This window comes from Canis lupus, chromosome 7 (assembly GCF_003254725.2).
Source record: "Canis lupus dingo isolate Sandy chromosome 7, ASM325472v2, whole genome shotgun sequence".
Classification (NCBI taxonomy): Eukaryota; Metazoa; Chordata; class Mammalia; order Carnivora; family Canidae; genus Canis; species Canis lupus.
In genome coordinates this window covers 18,267,193-18,287,495 of record NC_064249.1, presented here as the reverse complement: position 1 = coordinate 18,287,495, position 20,303 = coordinate 18,267,193, and the positions used below count along the sequence as shown (strand labels likewise).

General features: G+C 39.1%; 1 long non-coding RNA gene across 7 annotated transcripts in view; it reads right to left on the bottom strand.

Annotated features, from left to right (window-relative positions):
• LOC112648508 (uncharacterized) overlaps positions 1–20,298 on the bottom strand; it is a 132,002-nt gene extending 111,704 nt beyond the window's left edge. For all 7 annotated transcript variants that reach the window (XR_007411886.1, XR_007411889.1, XR_007411891.1 and 4 more), the window contains exons 1-3: positions 20,166–20,298; positions 19,304–19,448; positions 13,758–13,919 (exon numbers count right to left, since the gene is read on the bottom strand). This is a non-coding gene — a long non-coding RNA (uncharacterized LOC112648508). The remainder of the gene's footprint in view (positions 1–13,757; positions 13,920–19,303; positions 19,449–20,165) is intronic.
• Positions 20,299–20,303: the final 5 nt, after the last annotated feature.

Here is a 20,303-nt window from a genome sequence, read left to right as displayed (position 1 = left end):
ACGATGTGAACATGAATCCAATAACTGCCTTGAAATTAAGCTGATCATCCATGAAAAAACTTAAGCTTAGAGACTATCTTCATTATGTGCTACAAGTCCTTATAGGATACAAACCCTTAAAATACATTGCCAAAATAATCTGGCACAGCAAGTACTGCAGCTCAATGGGGTAGCTGATTTGAGTTGACCTTGACAGGGTTCTGATAGTCCTACTCCACAGAAAACTTCATGAGACATGGTACCTATGTGCAACACACACACACACACACACACACACACACACACACACACACTTTTCCCATCTAAGGTGTTAAATGCTATACTTTAACATCTAATAATACTAGAAGGGTGTTATTGAGATGAACAAAGTTTAGTGCTACTTACCGATCCTACATATATGGTCCTTTGGAATGATGAGATTAAATATTTTAAAAAGAATTCTTAATCCATTAGCTACTCCTACCTAACATTAACATTATAAACACTCATGTCTATTCATATATTTGAAGCAGTGTAAAAGAAAAGCTAAATCAGAGAGGTTAAAAAGGAGAAGAGATCTACCAAAAGAAAAGTCATCGGTTGAACTAATTCACAGCATGCAGTGCTTGAGGGTATAAAGGCTCAGGGTTGACTCTGAGGAAGCCAGGCTGGTATAGTAAAAAGAGTATGCTCTAGAGTACGGTGGGGCCAGATGGACCTGTCTCAAACAGTTTCTTCACAGCTCATGAGCAGTGTAACCTGAGGTCAAGTCCTTACCTTCCTGAAACTTGGCCTCTTCTCCTAAAAAATGACAATAATAGTAATTAAGTGTGGTTGTGAGGATTCCTGAGAGAACATACGTGGAGAGCCTCACTCAATGCTTAGGCTTATCCTGTATTACACATTAAGAATCCTTCTCCCTCCTTCTGTGCCCCACCCCTTTTAGCAGGAATAGCAGTGATAAAGAATTTGATGCCCCAGATGAGAAGAATACTCTCGGGATACCATTCATGGGAAGAAAAAAAAAAAAAGATGCTTCTTCATCTAACCGAGGGCCAGGAGAATGGTAAGTACACAATGCTTGAAAACCTAGCTTCACTCTTTACTAACTGGGTAACCTTGGATGAGTTGTTGAACCTACCTGCACCTCAGTTTCTTCATCTGTAAAATGAGGATAACGATCATATTTCTCTTATAGAGCCTGTATGACAATTAAATGAGCTGATAGATACTAAGTACTTATAACAGTGCTGGTACAGTAGATGTTAGCTATTATTATTAGAAGTTATTATTACTCACAACAGCCTTATACGTGCAATGCCTTCAGGAGAATAAAGAAGAAGGCTGGTGTGTGGCACAGGGCAGAACAATGTAGAACAGGGCATGGCAGCAACAAGCAGGCCAGCCTATAGGGGGTGGGAACCAGTGAATCATGGAAAAATGAGCTGTGAAAAGATAATAAACATCTACATAATGTTCACTGAATGCCAGGCACAATGCTAAGTATTTCATGTATTAAGGCGTTAAGTTATTAACTCACTTAATCCTCAAAACAAGGCTTTAAGTTATTAACTCATTTAATCCTCAAAACGAGCTTATAAAGGCAAATACAATAATTATTCTATTTTTAAGACAGAACAAAGAAGTAACTTGACCAAGATCACACAAGCAGTGGCAGATCAGGATTCAATCCCAGGTGATCTGGGGCTAACATCTGTCCATACCTGTACATTAAATCACCAATGTAGACTGCTACATACCCACCAAGGTAGACACACTAACATACCCGCATCCTATCCCCTTGGAGATGTGAGACAGCTCTGGAGTTCTTTCAAAGGTGTATGAGGTGAAATCTCAAGCCTTTTTTCTAAAAGAGTGGCTCAAAAAAACAAACAAACAAACAAACAAAAAACCCTTGAGGACATTCAAGCCAGCGACATTGTGGGAAGAGAAAAACAGACAGACATGGATAGGTGGATGGGAAGATTTTCTGAGATAGGTCTCTATATTAAAATCAAAAGAGAAATCAAAGAAATAAAATCAACTGCAAAAATGAGAATAAAAATTATGTGCTGTAAAATTTTATTTAATTTGTATTTAAATTAGTAATGGTGTACATTTAAAACTTAGCTGTCTAGGTTCCCAGCCCAATTTCCTTCCAACCTGAAGTGTCAATTAGAGAGGAAATCTGGTTTCAAATATCATCTACCCCTCAATGCACTCACACTGAAATTAGACTTATTCCTAAAATAAGAAGACAAATCCCCAGTGATATGGACATGCTTAAGAATTTCATATACCCAAAATTCCAATTCTTTTCTATCCCAAGAAAAGAGCCAGCTGACCCCAGACTCAACACCCTTAGGCATCAGGCCAAGACCCGAAACGCCCTCCCCAAGGAACCTGCACCACCAGCTGCAGGAGATGAGGGCAGGTTTCACCTGCTAGGGGAGCACAGTCAAGTTCTTGAAACACATTGCCTTTGTTACACTTCAGATAAAAAAGGAAGTCTCACAGAAAAGCCTCTTCCTACCTATTTTAATAAGCTAGTCAAGTTTGCTGGGAGGAACAGGTTATGAAGAAGGGCCGGGCCATGTCCCAAAGTGAGATTTCCCAATTCTGCTGATTATTAAAACAAACAAAGGCACTAAACTTCACATTGGTAGAACCGATCTTGGAACAAATAGAGAGAAAGGCAATACCAGTGAAGATTTTCTTTCTACAAACCTTGAAGAGAAATGGGATCAGGGTTTCAGGAAAGAGTGAAGATGATGAATTAGCTTTGTCTCTCAACTGTTGTGACTTCTTTATCTCCAAAGTATTTGCTAGGGGGAGAGACTTAAGCCTCTGTCCAGAGAACACTAAACATGAACCTGGGATGGGAGTCAGCTCCTGCAGTAACTTCCTTACTGGGCTCCTGCTCCCAGATTCATGCCCAACTACCATCCTCCTCGCCACGACCCCCAGTCAGATTTCTAAAAGATGAATTTGCTTTTCTTCCTCCTCTGCTAAAATCCTTCAAATATTTGCTCTTGGCTATAGAAAATTAGTCAAAATCTTTAGCATGGACTGCATGCCCTTCATAACCAAACCGCCTTTGACAGCTCATCCTTCCTCTCCCACTGTGTGGTCCCTTGAAGAAGGAAAGGGATGCTCACTGCACTGGCAGAGTCTTATTTACAGATGATGAGGTCTCTGAAGCCACTTCCCCAGTCTTAGTCTAAAGAAGTTGGTACATGTAATCAAAAGATCCAAGTGGGGATCCACTGAAGGGGGAGGGAGCAGAGAGCACGTATTAAACGTATTTTAATGTACATTTGTGAAACTTCTTCTTAGGCTTTCCCAAGTCGGTACCTACAAATTCTCTTGCAAGTACATATTGTGGATTAATGAACACATCCTTTAATACGTTAGCATTTTAACTACCTTCTTTTTTAAGCTCTGACCTTTTAAATTTTAAAGTATTTCCCTTTCCTAATTCTGGTAAGACTGGGTGGGGGTGTTTCATTTAGAAAGGCTGTCTTTTCCCTGATTAAGGCAATCAAAAATGAAAACACCAATTGAAAACAAACTTTCTGAAAAATATCCACCCTGTTGATGAGACAAAAGATGACTGACCTGCTCCTTAGCTTCTTTTGTGTTGTTAATAATAGCCTGGGTCAGAAGAAAACACTTTTGTTATTGTTGCAGAGCCCATCACTGGGCTCAATCTCATGACCCTGAGGTCATGCCCTGAGCTGAAATCAAAAGTCAAACACTTGACCGACTGAGCCACCCAGGTGCCCCAGAAAATACATTTTTCAGCATCATGACTGGCAGGGCTCGGTATAGAAAGTGAATTATCTGTTCTGGGTATTAACGTTAATATTTAATACATAAGAATTCAAATGCACAAGCATGATTCAGTGAAACTAATTATATGTATTATTTAATAGGTAACTCTCTGGGCAAAACAGACTCATGCTGGTTATTCCAAGCTACAAACTCCCGAAAGCTCAAAAGACACTAATTACATTTACGGAATATTAACTAACACAAAACTCCTCGGAACTATCTTTAGCAGAATGGTGAGACCACAAGCACTCCCCACTAAAGCACACGGATTTTCCCTTCGGCTTCTCAGCCTTGGCAGCGCAGTGCGTTACATCACCGAGAAGGGCCTCTCACTCCACCTGAGGAATCTATCAGGAAATTTTATCACAAACCTTAGAAGTGACATTTTGCTCCTTCTCCATGTGGCATAGAGCTATTTCACACCTGTTAGTGAAAACAGTGTGCCTGTAAATAACATTTTTCAAGAGAAAATTAGAAATCGACTCCAAAGCATCTGTAAACAATATCCATCTACCACAATTATTGTACCACCAACTGATACACGAGTCTCAGGCTATCTATAGATATAATGAAAATCAAGTAAAAGAAAAAGGAAAAAGAAAAATGGGTTATTATAATGAAGTCTCTTTAGACACTATTCTTATAATTAATCCCATTGGAAAGTTCCATTTTTAATTAATACTTTTAAAGATTTTTTTAAGACGTAGAAGAAAAAATAAAATAAATGCTTTATTAAATATCTAGTTCTGGATACACATTTCATTCATGCATGCATGCATTTTAAATTCTAGGAAAACAGGAATTTTTGTCTGTCTTGTTCACAGCTGTGTCCTCAGCTCCTAGAACAGTACCTGGCATAGAGTAAGACCTCCCCAAAAGAAAAATTAAAATAAGAGAGAGAGAGGCAAACTATAAGAGAATCTTAACTATAAGAAACAAACTGAGGTTGCTGTAGGGGAGGTAGGTGGGGGATGGGATAACTGGGTGATGGGCATTAAGGAGGCCATGTGGTATAATGAGCAATGGATGTTATATGCATCTGATGAATCATTAAATTCTACCCTGAAACTAATAATACACTGGATTGAATTTAAATTAAAAAACAAATACCATCATCTAAAAAAGAGACCTCGTAAATATTTGTTGAATAAATTCATTCATCAAATATGTATTGAGTACTTGCCATGTACCAGACCATGTAATAGGGCCCAGAGATAGAAAGATTTGCTCACAGTCAATAAAGAACCCACTCCTCTCAATTCATGAGAGGTATCTGAATGCTTCTTTGAAATATCTAACAGGCTTCTCACACTTGACATGGACAAACCAAAACTTGTTCTCCACAGCTGCCCTCTCTTCCCTTTATGCCAAATTATGCCTACCCTTACCCTTCCTGTCTCAGTGGACAATACCGGCATCCACTTGATTGTTCAAGCCACAATAACATAATCAACTTCTCTTCTACATTTAGTTCCTTCATTTCTCCACCATGATTCAGCCACTGGTGTCTCTCCCAGAGGCCTCCACTAGTCTCCCTGCTGCCACTCTGCCACAATCCAATAGAATAATCCCTTTCAAACATGCAACAAATCAGTATACTACCTAACTTAACATTCCTTCCATTGTACTGAGATCCACTGACTCCCTACTGTGAGTCACCAGCCCTAATGAACCCTGCCTCCAATCTGCCTTCCCCATTTCGCATTGTGTCCCACTTCCCTCCTGCCCATTGAACTCCAGCCTCAATAGCCATCTTGTGGTTTCTTAATATCTCCAAATGTGTCTTCACTTGTACATGCTCTTCCCTCACTGGAATGTCCTTCGCCACAATGATGGACTCTTTCTCAAGACTCAGGTTTCTCTTCAAATGTCACCTTCTGAGAGAAGTTCTCCATGACCATCTGTCCAAATTTCTGATCTTAAATTACCACTCATGTTACTTAATCATGGGTAACCAACTAAGAGATCTCCAAATACAGTCAAGCCCAAGCCTCTGCTTCCATCCCCTGCCTCCCCAAGAGGTAGAGGAATTCCTCCACTAGCATCTAACTGCCCCTCCTCACTCTCTAATTCAGTAACCTCCATGTTTATACTTTATGGGTGTTTCTTTACATACATTATATTGGGGGAGGGAAGGGGTTAAAAAAAATTAAGGCATGTCCTTGCTAGGTGGAAAAGAACTGCAAGAGGACCTCTTGTCAACTCAATGTGAATAAATTCCAATCTATTAAGCACTATTAGAAGATTTCCTATACTATAGCCAAAACCCATTCTAGCTGATAAAGCATTCAAAGGGTGGACAAAAGAAGAGGGGAAATGAAGGAAACAAATAAACAACAACAACAAAAGTATAATTATAGTTAATAAAAGAACCAAGAAAGCAGATTAGATTGGAAGGTCAACTTGAGACCAAGGGACTCCCATCAAGTGGTCAAATAGAATGAGAAAATACAGAGGCCATTTTACTTGGCCATTAGATGGTTAGTTCCAAAAGGGGTGAAAAGAAGAAAACTATATTAATGTACCTTCATATTATATGTGGAGAGATAGTACATCTATGCTTTATTGATTTATGAAAAAAGGAGCTTGGAGGAGGAAAGGAAGGGTGGAAAGAGGGCAAGTCTGGAGGGAACAATGCAATGTATTTAGAATAGATGGAAGCAGAAGCAGCAGTGGACATATATACAAGAGAGTCAGGAAAGAGTTCTCAGCAGAAGCTGTTTATCTGAGACCTAATGATGGCAGAATTTCCAAAAGAGAATGAAAGGGCCAGATCAGGAACGACCACAGGAAGGATGTTAAACATGTCAGAATCATTTTAAACATCTCTCCCAAGGTGTCTTTCCATCAGTGTTCTCATTCATACTTAACAGGTAACCCACTGTTTTGAATTATGCCAACCTGATTTGCCTGATAATCTGAAACACTGGCCATCATCCAGTAGTCACTAACCCGATTCAGTGACTTCCTACGTCCTGGAAATACCACCGCTCCTAGAACAACATCTGCTACTACTCTATCAGTTAGCATCAGTTACCGAGGTGACACAGTGAGAGGAGGAAAAGCAAACTCAGACGTCACCCTGGCCACCGAGGGTGAGTGGATGCTACTCCTGGTAGGAGCTGGGACCAGGGACCAGGGCGGCCTCCTGCCGCAGCTCCCACGCACTCACTGCGCATCATTCAATGCCAGGGGAAGCACCTGCAGTGGCTTAAATGTAAGAGTTTGTAAACAAACTTTTTGTTTGTCCCTAATATACAACTGGAAAATAATGAGAGGGAGGAAATTTCCTTTTTCCACCTTGCCTTTCTTCTTCCTATTTAAAAATTGGTAGAGATCAGGGGGCAACTGGATGGCTTAGTGGGTTAAGCGGTTGCCTTGGTTCAGGTCATGATCCCAGAGATCTGGGACTGAAACCTCATGGGGCATCCTGCGCAGTGGAGAGTTGGCTTCTCCCTCTCCCTCTTCCCTCCCCCTGCTCAGGCTCTCAGATCTCACTCACTCCCTTGCTTGTTCTCTCTCACATTCTATCTCAAGTACCTAAATAAAATCTTTTTTTAATTGTTAGAGATTAACACAATGTGAAAGCAATCTTTGATACTTTGAATTCTCAGCCATTTACTTCCTGGTAATAGGTAAAGGAGGTGGGGAGGGGAGAATTTAACCAAGTTTTTTTTTTTTTTTTTTAATCACCCTGTAACATAGTATAAAAAATTTAAAGGGCCTTCCTCAAATTACCATGACTAAACTATTCACAACAGCTAAGACTTCCCTAAGCAGCTAAGACATGCTTATGCCCGGCTAGAAAAACCAATGAGATGTTTCGCAACACATATGCAGTTACTAAAGTTTTTATGAACTTTGCATAGAATAGGTCTTCAAATATTCATTAAGTGAGTTAACCAGTGAAAGAGAATCCACGGGTGAGGGGAAGAAAGGGAAAGAAATTCCACTACAAGAATTAGCAAGGTATGAATATGCTTTGAGTATTAGACATTAAATACAATTTAATTCAAAATCAGCATCCAAATAGCTGATGCTCAGGAGACGACAGATATAAAATCAGCAGTGGTCTCAATGAAACTGTTAAGAAGGTAAGTGAGTTGACACTGGGTATGATGTAATATCCTCTCTCTCTTTTTCCTCACATTCTCACCCTCTAATCATCTCTCTCCCTGTTCTTCCATCCCACGCTTCCCTAATCCCTGGCCCCTAACATTTTTGCCCTAGTTTCCAGAGAGGCAGAGGCCCTCCACTCTGTATCCTAGCGATATTTACACCTTCAGTCTACCCAGTCTATACACTCATTGCTTAATTCACTCACCAGCAAGTTATTGAGCTCAGCAAGTGTCAGACACTGTTCTTAGTCTAGAGCTTGAAAAAAAACCACAACAACAAGAAGAAGACATACTTGGTCCCATCTTTAGGCTGTTGAGAGTTTCTGTTTAAGCCAATTCCAATACAAAGAGACATATATTTGGGGCTCTGGGGATACATGGCCTAACATTAGAATTTAACAATCCAATTGAGGAGAAAGGACATTTGAAATTTAAAGGAAGTTCATATTGGTTAAGAGTTTAAGAAAACCACTTAACCTAAGAAGACTGCTGGTGAGAGAAATGAAGGTCTAAGATGGAATATGAACAGGAGCAAGGATTGGCCAGATGGAAAGGCAGGTTAAGGCAGGCAAGGACATGGTCCAAAAGTAGAGGTAACTACTGTGCAAAGGCCCTGAGCCAGGGGGTTAAAATTCAGAAGACATCTTTCTGGATAGGACCTTTGCTTTATATAAATCAGGCAAACTGACCACTTTCTAAGCAGGCACATTGTACTCTTCTGTCTCCTCACCAGAAGCCACATGGGAATATCCTTCTTACTTTGTCCTTTGTCCTATACTTCCTTCAAGACACAACTTGATAACTCATCATGTCTTGCCTTAAAATCTGACTTTTTTTAAAAAAAATTTATTTATTTATTGATGACAGACACAGAGAGAGGCAGAGACATAGGCAGAGGGAGAAGCAGGCTTGCAGGGAGCCTGATGCAAGACTCGATCCCTGCACCTGGGGGTCACGACCTGAGCCGAAGGCAGACACTCAACTACTGAGCCACCCAGGTGCCCCTGACATCTATTTTTTTTATGTGTCTCTTTAGTTTATTAAGGCTTAATTTTTTTTTTACACTAAGTCTTTTCCTACAAAGAGTTTAAATGGCTTTCCCCTATATTTCCTACTTTTTATTTTTCTTTATTTTTTATTTAAATTCAATTAATTAACATATAATGTATTATTAGTTTCAGAGGTAGAGGTCAGTGATTCATCAGTCTTATATATAATATCCAGTGCTCATTACAACACATGCCTTTCTTCGTGTCCATTCTTTTCATCTTTCCTTTTCTTTCTTAAGATTTTATTTATTTATTCATGAGGGACACAGACAAACAGGCAGAGATATAGGCAGAGGGAGAAGCAGACTCCCTGCTGGAGCCTGATGCAAGACTTGATCCCAGGACCCCGGGATCATGCCCTAACAAGCCTAAGGCAGACACTCAACCACTGAGCCACCCAGGTGCCCCTCATCTTTCAAAGAGTTGTCACCTAAGTCCCTTATCCATGCTTGTGGTATCTGTACTGTTTCAAATGTCCTTTCTCCTCAACTACATTGTAAGAAGTTGCTTAAGAAGAGCATCCAATTGTCTGCGTCTTTCTTCCTAGTACAGTACTTTGCCAGAGCAATGCTTGCTGTTTATTAATTGTGTAGTTACATGGCTTAAATGAGCAAAAAAGAACATAATTACTACCCAAACTACCCTGTCATCAGGGTTCCTGACTGCTTTCAAGGAAGAAATGGAAAACAGTAAATTTTCTTGGTGTCACTTCCAGTGGATCTAAGGTAGGGATCTGTTCTGATGAGAAATTCCCTAGGTGGCTTCTGTTCTATAAACATGATCAATTTGGATTTAGGGGTTCAAATAGTCAGGTCAGCATTTTTACGACAAGAATAATTTAGGCTTTCAGTCAGAAATTCACCCTCTTTGCTGAGATGCTACTGACACCTCAATCTTCAGGACCTCTGAAATTTCCACAGAGAAAAAGAGGAGTCTCTTCAATTACCACATGAAGAGAGAGACATACTTGAGGCCTGTGGCAGTGAATTTCCAAAAGATTGGTGGCCAGAAACTGAAAGTAAAATGTCTAGTCATGATAAAAGGATACATCTAGCTGACTCCCTTAAATAAGATTTTTGAGAGCAACAACAACAACAAAAAAAAATCAAGTTTGAACTTTGAGAAAGATTATTTTCCTAGAGGCAACATCAGAGGACTTTGTGCATTTATTCAGTTCACTGGTTTACAAAGTCGTGGAGGCACATAGTTCAAAACAGGCTCTGGTTCCCTGTGTGAGATGCCCAGTAGTGAAAATATCCACTCCAAGGCTCAGAGCTGTCTTTTCATTAAATGGAAAATTCCAGTAAAAGTAACAAGGATGCTATCATATCAGCCTACTAGTACCGATGAAGTGATAACCCACAAGTGCATTTCCACATCTGAGGACAGTCTAGCAGGGTCAAGGGGCAGCAGGTAGTAATTAGTATCTGCCTGATGTAACCAGGTACATATTTTGCCACTTAGGACTTAAAGCAGACTTGAGTTGTCCTGAACTACTCACTATTATTAATACACTGCCTCTAAGAGTTAATTTTTTTTATTAACTCAATAAACACTTCTAAGCGCCTACTATGATTCAAGCACTGAGCTGGAGCACGGGTAATTAAACTCTCCCTGCCATCCAGGACTAACAATCAAGTGGTAGAGATAAATGTGTAAAACAGATAATTTTGCTAACAGGTGATAAGGGCTATAAATAAAAGTGAGAGGAGAGAACACTGGGTTCAAGTGAAGCATCAAAGAATATTCATCATACTGGTAAATGTTAGACAGCTAAAGGGACAGCAGTAGTGCTAACAACAAAGTCTGTGAGATCACTGCAATCATTCTTTAATTGCTTACCGAAAAAACACATCTTAAAACCACTTATTTTTCTATCAGAAACATACTGATTGACTCATTCATTGGTCATAACACCCAGAAATTTAAAATCAGAGAGAGAGCAAAGCACAAACTTCACCATCTCCAGGTACTCCACCTATCTCTCCAGATAAACCTCAGTTTGAGTGTAGCAGGTTCAAACTTGCTGAAACAACCCCAGAAAAGCTTGTGTGTCTCCCGGTTGCCTTTGATCAAAAAAGCAAGAGAGACCAAATCAATCCCAAAAGCAACCTAAGACACAGCTAGAGCTCTCTGCACTCCCAAGGCCCTCAAAGCAGACCTTCTCACCTACCGTCCCAGACCACAGTTAACCAGACAAGCTGCTGTTCTTTCATGGGCCATCCCCTAGCCAGAGAGTCAACACTCCCCAACTAGTATCTAACTCATGAATCATCTAACTTTTATATAGTGTCTTGCACCTAAGAGCTCACTTGGATTTGTGAATGGATGAGTTTATCTACTTCTTTTTATCAAATTGTTCCTTCTGTGTCAGATGCTCTTTCCATGTCTCCCCTTTCTTCCTGTCCCACCACAAATCTCCACCCGACCTTTCATCATACCCATCAGTTGGAGTAATACTTGAAGGAAGATGGTGTAGAAGGAAGAACAAGAATTATGGAATCAACATTTCTGACTTAAACACTGACAGTATCACCTTATTAAGTCACTTAGTATCTGTGACCTCCAGTTTCTCCTATAAAATGGGAATAATTCCCCCAAATATATAGCGTTCGTGTAGAGGGAAAACTGAGATATGCATAAAGTTCCTGATAGGCTTTGGTGTCAAGCAGCAAGTTATTATTCGATACATGCTTTCCTTTCTTAAGACCCAACTGAAATGTCTGCTGAGAAGCTCTCAGCTTCCCCACTGAAGATCCACCTCCATAAGAGCATAGCAGTGCTTCCCTAGTCTCTGAAAGCCTCTAGAGGCAGAAAATCTGCAGTTAAGAAACTTAGACATGAGGGAAAGCAGGATTAGGAAACAGAGCAGCATTACACCTGAACTGTTTTGAATTCAGGGAAATGAAATTGTAACCCAATTTGCTAAATAAAAACAGTATGGATGGCATTTAGACTCCTTTAAAGAGCAATTATAATTACCGTAGTAGTATTTTCCATTTAGTACTCCATGCTCATTAGAAAATTTCTAAAGAGTTTCCTGCCCTGTAATTTATAATGCTGCTCATAAATTCATCTGGCTTCGAGGCAAATAATCCACATACTGCCAGAAGGTGTGTTTTATCTGCATCCAAGTGTTCGATGCCTATCTGATCTCATGGCTCAAGGCTGTTAACTCCCAAGTCTCAAGTTCCAACATGGTCTCCCAAACAGGGAAGCACATAGCTGCTTGAGAGGAAGAGCACTTTAGATAAGCTCTAATAAACCACCGTGTATTGCCAAATAGGCATTCTACTATCCCACTTCCCAGGACTCAGATCCATGTGGCTTTCCTGGGTCCATAAGAATCTCACGCCCAAAGGTTTCTGAATCCCCCAAACCCAAGGCTGCAGTTCCACAGTCTGAAACTGACCTTTCGTCAGCCTCTTCTATTAGCCTCCTTCAGGCTTCCCGAACAATACAATTGGTCCTATCCTGCCTTTTCCTTAACTCTCTTCCCTAGTACCCTTACCTGTGGCACTTAACACTTGACTCCTCCACATCCAGTGACCATACCCATAATTACTTCTACTTTAAAAACCCAAAACTAACATTGATGTGCCAGGCCCCATCCCAGCCTCAGCACTTCAAATGTATTAACTCAATTAATATTCACAACAAAATTAGGAGGTAACTCCTACTACTATCCCCATTTTACAGCAGGGGAAACTGAGGCTCAGAAGTCATAAAAGGTAGAGTCAGGATTCTAACTTGGACAGTGTGTGGTTCTAGCAGTCAACATTTGCTAAATTTCCCATAATTCATCACCCACACCTCAAGCCACATGGCATCTATTTTTGGTCTAATACTAAGGTGTATGTTCAAGTGGGGGCTCAGTTAGTTGAGCATCCAACTCTTGGTTTAGGCTCTGGCCTTGAGATCAAGCCCCACATGGGGCTCCATGCTCAGTGCAGAGTCTGCTTTCCCTCTGCTTCTCCCCTACTCCCTCTCTCTCTCTCTCTCTCTCAAATAAATTAATTAGTTAAACCTTTAAAAATAATAATTTAAAAAAGGTGTACATTCAGGTGAAATAAATCCTTCCAAAATCACTACCTGTTTCCTTCTCCCTCTCCCTCTCCCCCTTCTCCCTCTCCTCCTCCACTTCCTCCTTCTCCTCCTTCTTCTCTACACTTTCTAATGTCAAATAAATATTGCTTGATCAGAGCCCCACGGTGTCACCACAACTGGGTAGATACCCAGATGTAAGAGAAATGGCTCCATGTCATATCCCAAAGTCTCTCCCTGCCTTATCCCATGTCTAGCTGAGAGGCATGCCCTCTCTCTGAGGTCAACAATGAATATGTGATACAGAAAACAGAACAAAACAAACCACTATTCTGGATCAGACTGCAAATAATTCTGTACAATATTTTGCTTTCTGACAGGAAAAAACGAGTTATTTTGTAAAAGACATCTACAGCTGCAAACTACAATCTTTACTGCCTTTTAATCAACTTTAATAGATCACTCACAAATATATCATGCCCCCCAAAAAATAAAATAATAAAATAAAAACTAAATAAAATATAGAAAGCAAACAGTAATAGAAATGTAAGGAGAAATAAACAAAACTAAAATTATAAAAAAAAAAAACAAATATATCATGCCCTTGTGAACCAAGAAATGCTATCTAGGTAAAAAGCCTGTAGATTTTTTAAATAATATCTCTAATGAACATGAAAACTAACTTTTAGTGTCAAAATGTCTCCTGCACTTCTGATTTGATTCTAGGACTCACCAAGTCAGCCATGTTTACTCCATTCAGTCATTCAGTAAACACTTTTTGAGCACTGGAATACCACAGTAGGCAAGGTAGGCAATACTTCTTCTTTCAGGGTGCCTATTACCAGCATGGGACATAGGCAATAAGCAAATACTCGACTACAGATGACGATGAGTGCTATGAAGGAAATCAGACAGGATAATGTGAGAAAGACAGTGAAGTGAGTATAGGGGAAATTAGTTTCAATTGAGTTATCAAGGAAGGCCTCTCTAAGGAGGTAACATTTAGCTAAGGCCTAAAGCAAGCATGCACAGTCCAGGAAGAGGAAATAAAAATGCAGTCTTCAGGTGGGAACAAAAGCAAAGAACCTCTTCCCTTGGGACAGCTCACCATAGTATATACTTCTTCATGACTTTATACATAAATCCTCTCAACCTTAATCATCGTGGACTAAAGAATGCACATCACATCCATAAATGAGTTTCTATCCCTCGTATCGTCATAGTTGCCAAATTCCCAGGACTATTGTGTCTTGGTTCTCTCTGGAACACTCTTATCAGGGCCAGCTGCCCAGTAATACCTGTTGATGATTAACGCCGACAGACCATGGAAAACAGATTTTGCAAGTCAGTCAGCCATAAAATTCTTACTAAATAAGACTGCAGGAGATTTAGTCTAGTTCCTAGGGAGCTGGGCCATTCATTCCTGCATACCCACCATCTTGCCCAGTCCCTCACCCCCTCTCACCCCATCCCCAGGAGCCTGATAGCTGTGTCAAGTGATAACCTTTCTCAACCTATGGGATGCCAGTAGTTAACAACTGAGGAAGGTCCTTCTCATCACTTTATGTTGAAATTCTGCTAAGACCTCAGGCTTGTAACTCATACCAGATAAGTCATTTAAAAATTCTGACTTAACTCGATAAAGAGATAATTTACAAAAAGCTTGACTAGAAATTCCTCCTGAACCTATGTCCTAGGATGTACTAGACATTCCTGATAAGCCTATGTCCTAGGTTTAAAAAGCATCATAAAGTTTAAAATAGGTAATTTTCCTTATCATCACAGTAGGAATGGATACACTTTCTTCACATTCAGTCTTTTTATTATCCACATAGATGAATTTATTGGGCCTGAACTGTACAATTGCCTTAGATTATTCTCCTCCAACCCAGTCTAAGTGTCCACATTCCCAGGGCTTTGGGAAGCTCTATCACCCTTACTAACTTTACGGTATGATATTCTCCCTCCCTTCCATCTTCACTCATTGGTCTGCATACCTCTGGAGAATGGTATAATCTTTTATACTTCTATGTTTACAAATAACCATCTTATTGAAGAATTTTTCTTAATACCTCCAAAGTTTGTGTTTCTTAAATTGATATAATTTGCTTGTTTCTGTCCTATAGCTTAGGTCGTTTTTAATCCTAGAAATATTATACCTCATAATGATACATTTGAGAATGACAAATACAGCCAGGAGACCTAATTTCCAGTGCTATGTTTATTTATTCATTCAAAAAATGCTTACTAGATACCTATTATGTACCAGACTCTGGATCACTGATAGGTTTTTCAGTTTGGACAAGTAACTAACTTGTTCTATGCCCCAGTCTTCTTATTTGGACATATCTCTAAAGAGCACTTTGTACTAGATAATATCTACTCCTTTGCAGTTCTAAATGTCTTTGCTTCTAAGTCCAGTTCTAACCTCCATATTGTCTCTAAATCATATTTGTTTCTAAGTAAACTGACGTTGGGAAATGTCCCATTAAAATAAAGGCTAGTACTCAGGGCACCTGGGTGGCTCAGTTGGTTGAGTGTCCAACTCAGGTCATGATCTCAGGGTCCTGAGATTGAGCCTCACATAGGGTTCCCCAGGGAGCATACTTGAATCTTTCCCTCTGCCCCTCTCCCTACTCACACACTCTCTTCCAAATGAATAAATAAATCTTTAAAATAAAGGCTAATACTGGTTATACCAATTCACTAATATAATTTCACTGAGAGAGAAAAAATATACAATAATCAATATCTCTAGAGTTTAGATGATTATTTATAAGAATAATCAATAAAGAAATCATACTCTATATATTCATAAACAAGAGTCAGCAATCAGTAATGTTATAGATGGCTCAGAACCAATTTCCTCAGAAAGAAAAACCAAGCACTGGGGCACCTGGTTGGCTCAGTGGTTGAGCATCTACCTTTGGCTTAGGTCATGATCCTGGGGTCCTGGGATAGAGTCCCATGTCAGGCTCCCGACAAGGAGCCTCTTCTCTCTCTGCCTATGTCTCTGTCTCTTTCTCTGTGTTTCTCATGAATAAATAAATAAAATATGTTTTTAAAGTAAATAAATAAAAAATAAAATAAAACCAAGCACTGAAAATATAAACAAAGCTGGCTAGATTATGTAAAAAACAAGCATGTATATATTTATATATACATGTATATATACAAATATATAAATATATATACATAGTACTACTGTATATGTTTTCTAAAGAATAATTGACAATATGGAACAAGGATCATAAAACTGGTTGTGGATATTAATCACAGAAATGGTCCTTCTGGGCTCATTCATGTAATTTTCTTTGACCAATGAACTTGCTTTCTTTCCAATTATGCCCCTTTGCCATAACCATGAGAATATGCCCAGGTTAGCCTGATGGATAGATGTATAAGACAAACGGAGGAAAGCCAAGACTTTCCAGCTGGGACTGGCAGTTCCCCTGAGCTAAAGAGCTGGAGCTGGGAATCCAGGAAGGCTAAAGCAGCTAGAATTTTGTAGGAAAAATACCAGAGAATAGAGAGTTCTGGAGATCTGCAGTGGGTCCCCCTTGAGTCTTCAGCTAGTCAGAATACATGTGTGAGGAAACTATCCATGGTCTGAGAAACAACCACACGAAAGGATTAGAAAAATAATTCTCAGAGCTCACAAAAAGCTAGAAATAGTTCCCGTTTCCACCAACTGGGGTGGAAAAACTAATAATTAAAGAGACATCAGACTGAGTGACCAAAAGGGCTTGGTCTGTGCAGTGGTATAAAATCTGCCTTAGACAAAATACTGCTCTGCTCCCACTGAGAAATACTTAAAGGCAAGACTAAAAGGATCAAACAGCTTCCAAGTAACCTAACTGAATCCCAGGACCAACATCAAAATATTTTTAGGAACGCAAAATATCTAGCTCCCAACAAGGTAAAATTCACCATTTCTGCATCCAATCAAAACCTACCAAGTAATTAAGTTTGCTAGGGCTGCTGTAACAAAATACCACAAACTAAGTGTTAACAGAAGTGGGTTGCTTCACAGTTCTGAAGAGTAGAAGTCCGAGATCAAGATTTTGTCAGGGTTAGTTCCTTCAAGTAATGGAGAGATGTGAGGGAAGGGTCTGTGCCAGGGCTTCTTCCTTGGCTTGTAGATGGCCCTGTGTCACTTCACATGCTAATTCTGTGTATGTGTCTGCCTCTAAATTTCCCTTTTCACAAGGACACCAGTCCTTGAATTAAGTCTTCTCATAATGAACTCATTTTAATTTGATCAGCTATGTATTAGCCCTGTCTTCAAATAAGGCTCATTCTGATATACTGAGGGTTAAGACTTCAACATATGAGTTTCTAGAGCAACACAATTCAACCCATTACACCAAGCCTGCAAATAACCAGAAAAATATGGCCCATATTGAGAAAAATCAATCGAAATGACATGAATCGTAGAGTTAGAATTTGACAAAGATGTTATAACAGTTATTAAAACTGTATCCTACTTGTTGAAGATGTCAGAGGCAAGTGGTATAATTAATGTTTCATATAGACTTGGAAGACTTACCAGGTCTCAAGTGAAACTTCCAGAGATATAAAAATATAATGTCTGAGATGAAAAATAATAGCAGATTGAACACTGCAGTAATAATTAGTAAAGTTGAAAACATAGCAATATAGAAATGAAACTCAGAGGAAAAAGACTGAGGGAAACATGAGCAGAGTATCACTGAGCTATGAGATGACTTCAAGCGGCTTATAGCTACGTAACCAGACTGTCAAAGGACAGGGATGGACTGAAAAATTATTTGAAGAAATATAGCTGAAATTTTCCGAATATGACAGAAACTAAAACTACAGAGGCAAGAAGCTCCACAAACTCCAAGTATGAGAAACATGAATAAAACTACAAGAAGCCATGTTGTTATCAAATTGCTTGAGACCGATGATAAAGAGAACATCTTAAAAAGGAGCCAGGAAAAAAATGTGTTAACTTCGAATTCTAAACTCAGTGAAAATAGCTTTCAAGAGTGAAGGTGACAGGGTACCTGGGTGGCTCGGTGGTTGAATGTCTGCCCTCGGCTCAGGTCGTGATCCCAGGGTCCCGGGATCGAGTCCCACATCAGGTTCCCTGCATGGAGCCTGCTTCTCCCTCTGCCTATGCCTCTGCCTCTCTCTCTCTGGGTCTCTCATGAATACATAAATAAAAAATCTTTTTAAAAGATAAATAAAAATAAAAAATGAAGGTGAAAAAAGTCATTTTCAGGCATTCAAAAGCTACAAGAGTTTATTAATAGCAAACCTGCCCTACAAGAAATGTTAAGGGAAATCCTTCAGGCTGAAGAAAAATAAGACTGAATGGAAATCTAGATCTATCAAAGGAATGAAAGCACCAAAATGATAATTATGTGGGGACTAGAGAGAAACTTCTTCACTATTTCCTTCCTCTCCTCACCACTCAGCCCATGTCCCTCTTAGAAATACAACTGAATGAGGCTTAGTTCCATATGCTCAATTTATATGAACATTATCTATGTAAATTACATTCATCAACAGTCATCAACAAATATTCCTTGAGTCTACTCTATATTTCAGGCCTTGGAGATAAAGTGACCAAAACAGATTAGCCCCTTTTAAAAGTTCGTTGAGCTCACATTCCAGCTTTGATTTTCTGATTCATGAACATGAGAACACAGTATTACAGTCACATCGCAATCTGCTGATATTGTTTTATTTATACGTTGTAGTCATTCCCTCCAGGCTGCAAAAACTTGGTTGTTTCTATCATCTTCATGATTCAGTCCATGAATAGTCCAATATGATAATCCAATTAATAAAAGGCCACTAAATATTGTCAGAACTGTTAGTTACATAGGCCTATATCATAATGCACTACAAAATGAAGCAATTTTACTATTTTCATTAAGTCATATTTTATCAAGCTGTTGGAATTGGAATAGGAAAAAAGGAGAAAAGGGGATAAAGAAGACATTAGGGCTGAAATAAGTTTCTATTTTTTTGTAATCCATAAATTTTGCAAAAGGATGTAATGGCGTTCACCATAGACATACACAATAATGTCAATATATAATAATTAAAATGGAAATGGAAAAAGCAAAGCCATGAATATCTAGAAGAAGCAGATATACTAGCTTCAAGTGTTTACTTAGTTAATATAATTATTAATAAACATGGTTTGGAGCTTCCTGGTAGCCTTAGCAAAAAAAGGGGAAACACAATTTGTAAGAAATTGTGCTCTGTGTTAGGGAAAAAAGTTATTAATGCACAAATACTCACTGCCTTTTTTCTTCCCTTCTCCTAGGTGTCTTTAAATATTACTTATCCCAGCCAGGTTTTTGAAAGATATTACAGCTGATAAAGGGGTGGGGAGAAGAAACAAGAATATACACCATGAAGAAACTCAGGTACTCTATGCCACCATCTGAAAGAATAATCATATATTCCGGAAACAAGTAAGTATTATGAAAGTCATTCTCTCACCCAAAAAATAGGTTACTCCTTCAAAAGCCTATGTAAATTCTACTCTACCATTTTACACTGGTTAAATGAACAAACAAGTGCTCTTTGGTAAAACTAAATAATTGGAAATCAAAATAGTGAAATGCTGAAATCACCATCTTCAAATTAGCAATGGCTATTTTTATGCTAGGTTTTGATTTGAGGAGAAAGGGAAAAAAGTATATTCTAATCTACTTCCTAGGAACAGCTGTAATCAGCAGATGCTTATAATGACAAAACTCAAGTAATTAAACATCTACATTTAAAAATCTGTTCAACGGGGGTGCCTGGATGGCTCAGTCAGTTATGCATCTGACTCTTGATTTCGACTCAGGTCATGATCTCAGGGTGGTGAGATCGAGCTCTACATAGGGTTTCACACTCAACAGGTAGTCTGCTTGAGACTGTCTCTCTCCCTCTCCTTTTGTCCTCCCCCCCCCCAATAAATAAATAAAATCTTTTTTACAAAATCAGTTCAACAGCAGCAACAAAAAAGTCATCTGTGGATTTTTACTTATCAAACGTCTAGAAAATAGCCTATCTCTAAATGGACTGTCATCAAGCTTTACAGCAGATGTGTTTAGGCAAAAAATTTAACAAACAAAAAAACAAAAATGAAGAAAGAAAGCAATATTATTACCTTGATACTGCCTAGCTGCCTCTTTTATGGTATAAATATATAGAAAGAGACATTACTATGGAAGTATCAGTCTATCTCATGGCTTTTGTGTGTTTTTGTCAAATCCCACAGAAAGCAAGATGGCATTAGAACACTTGG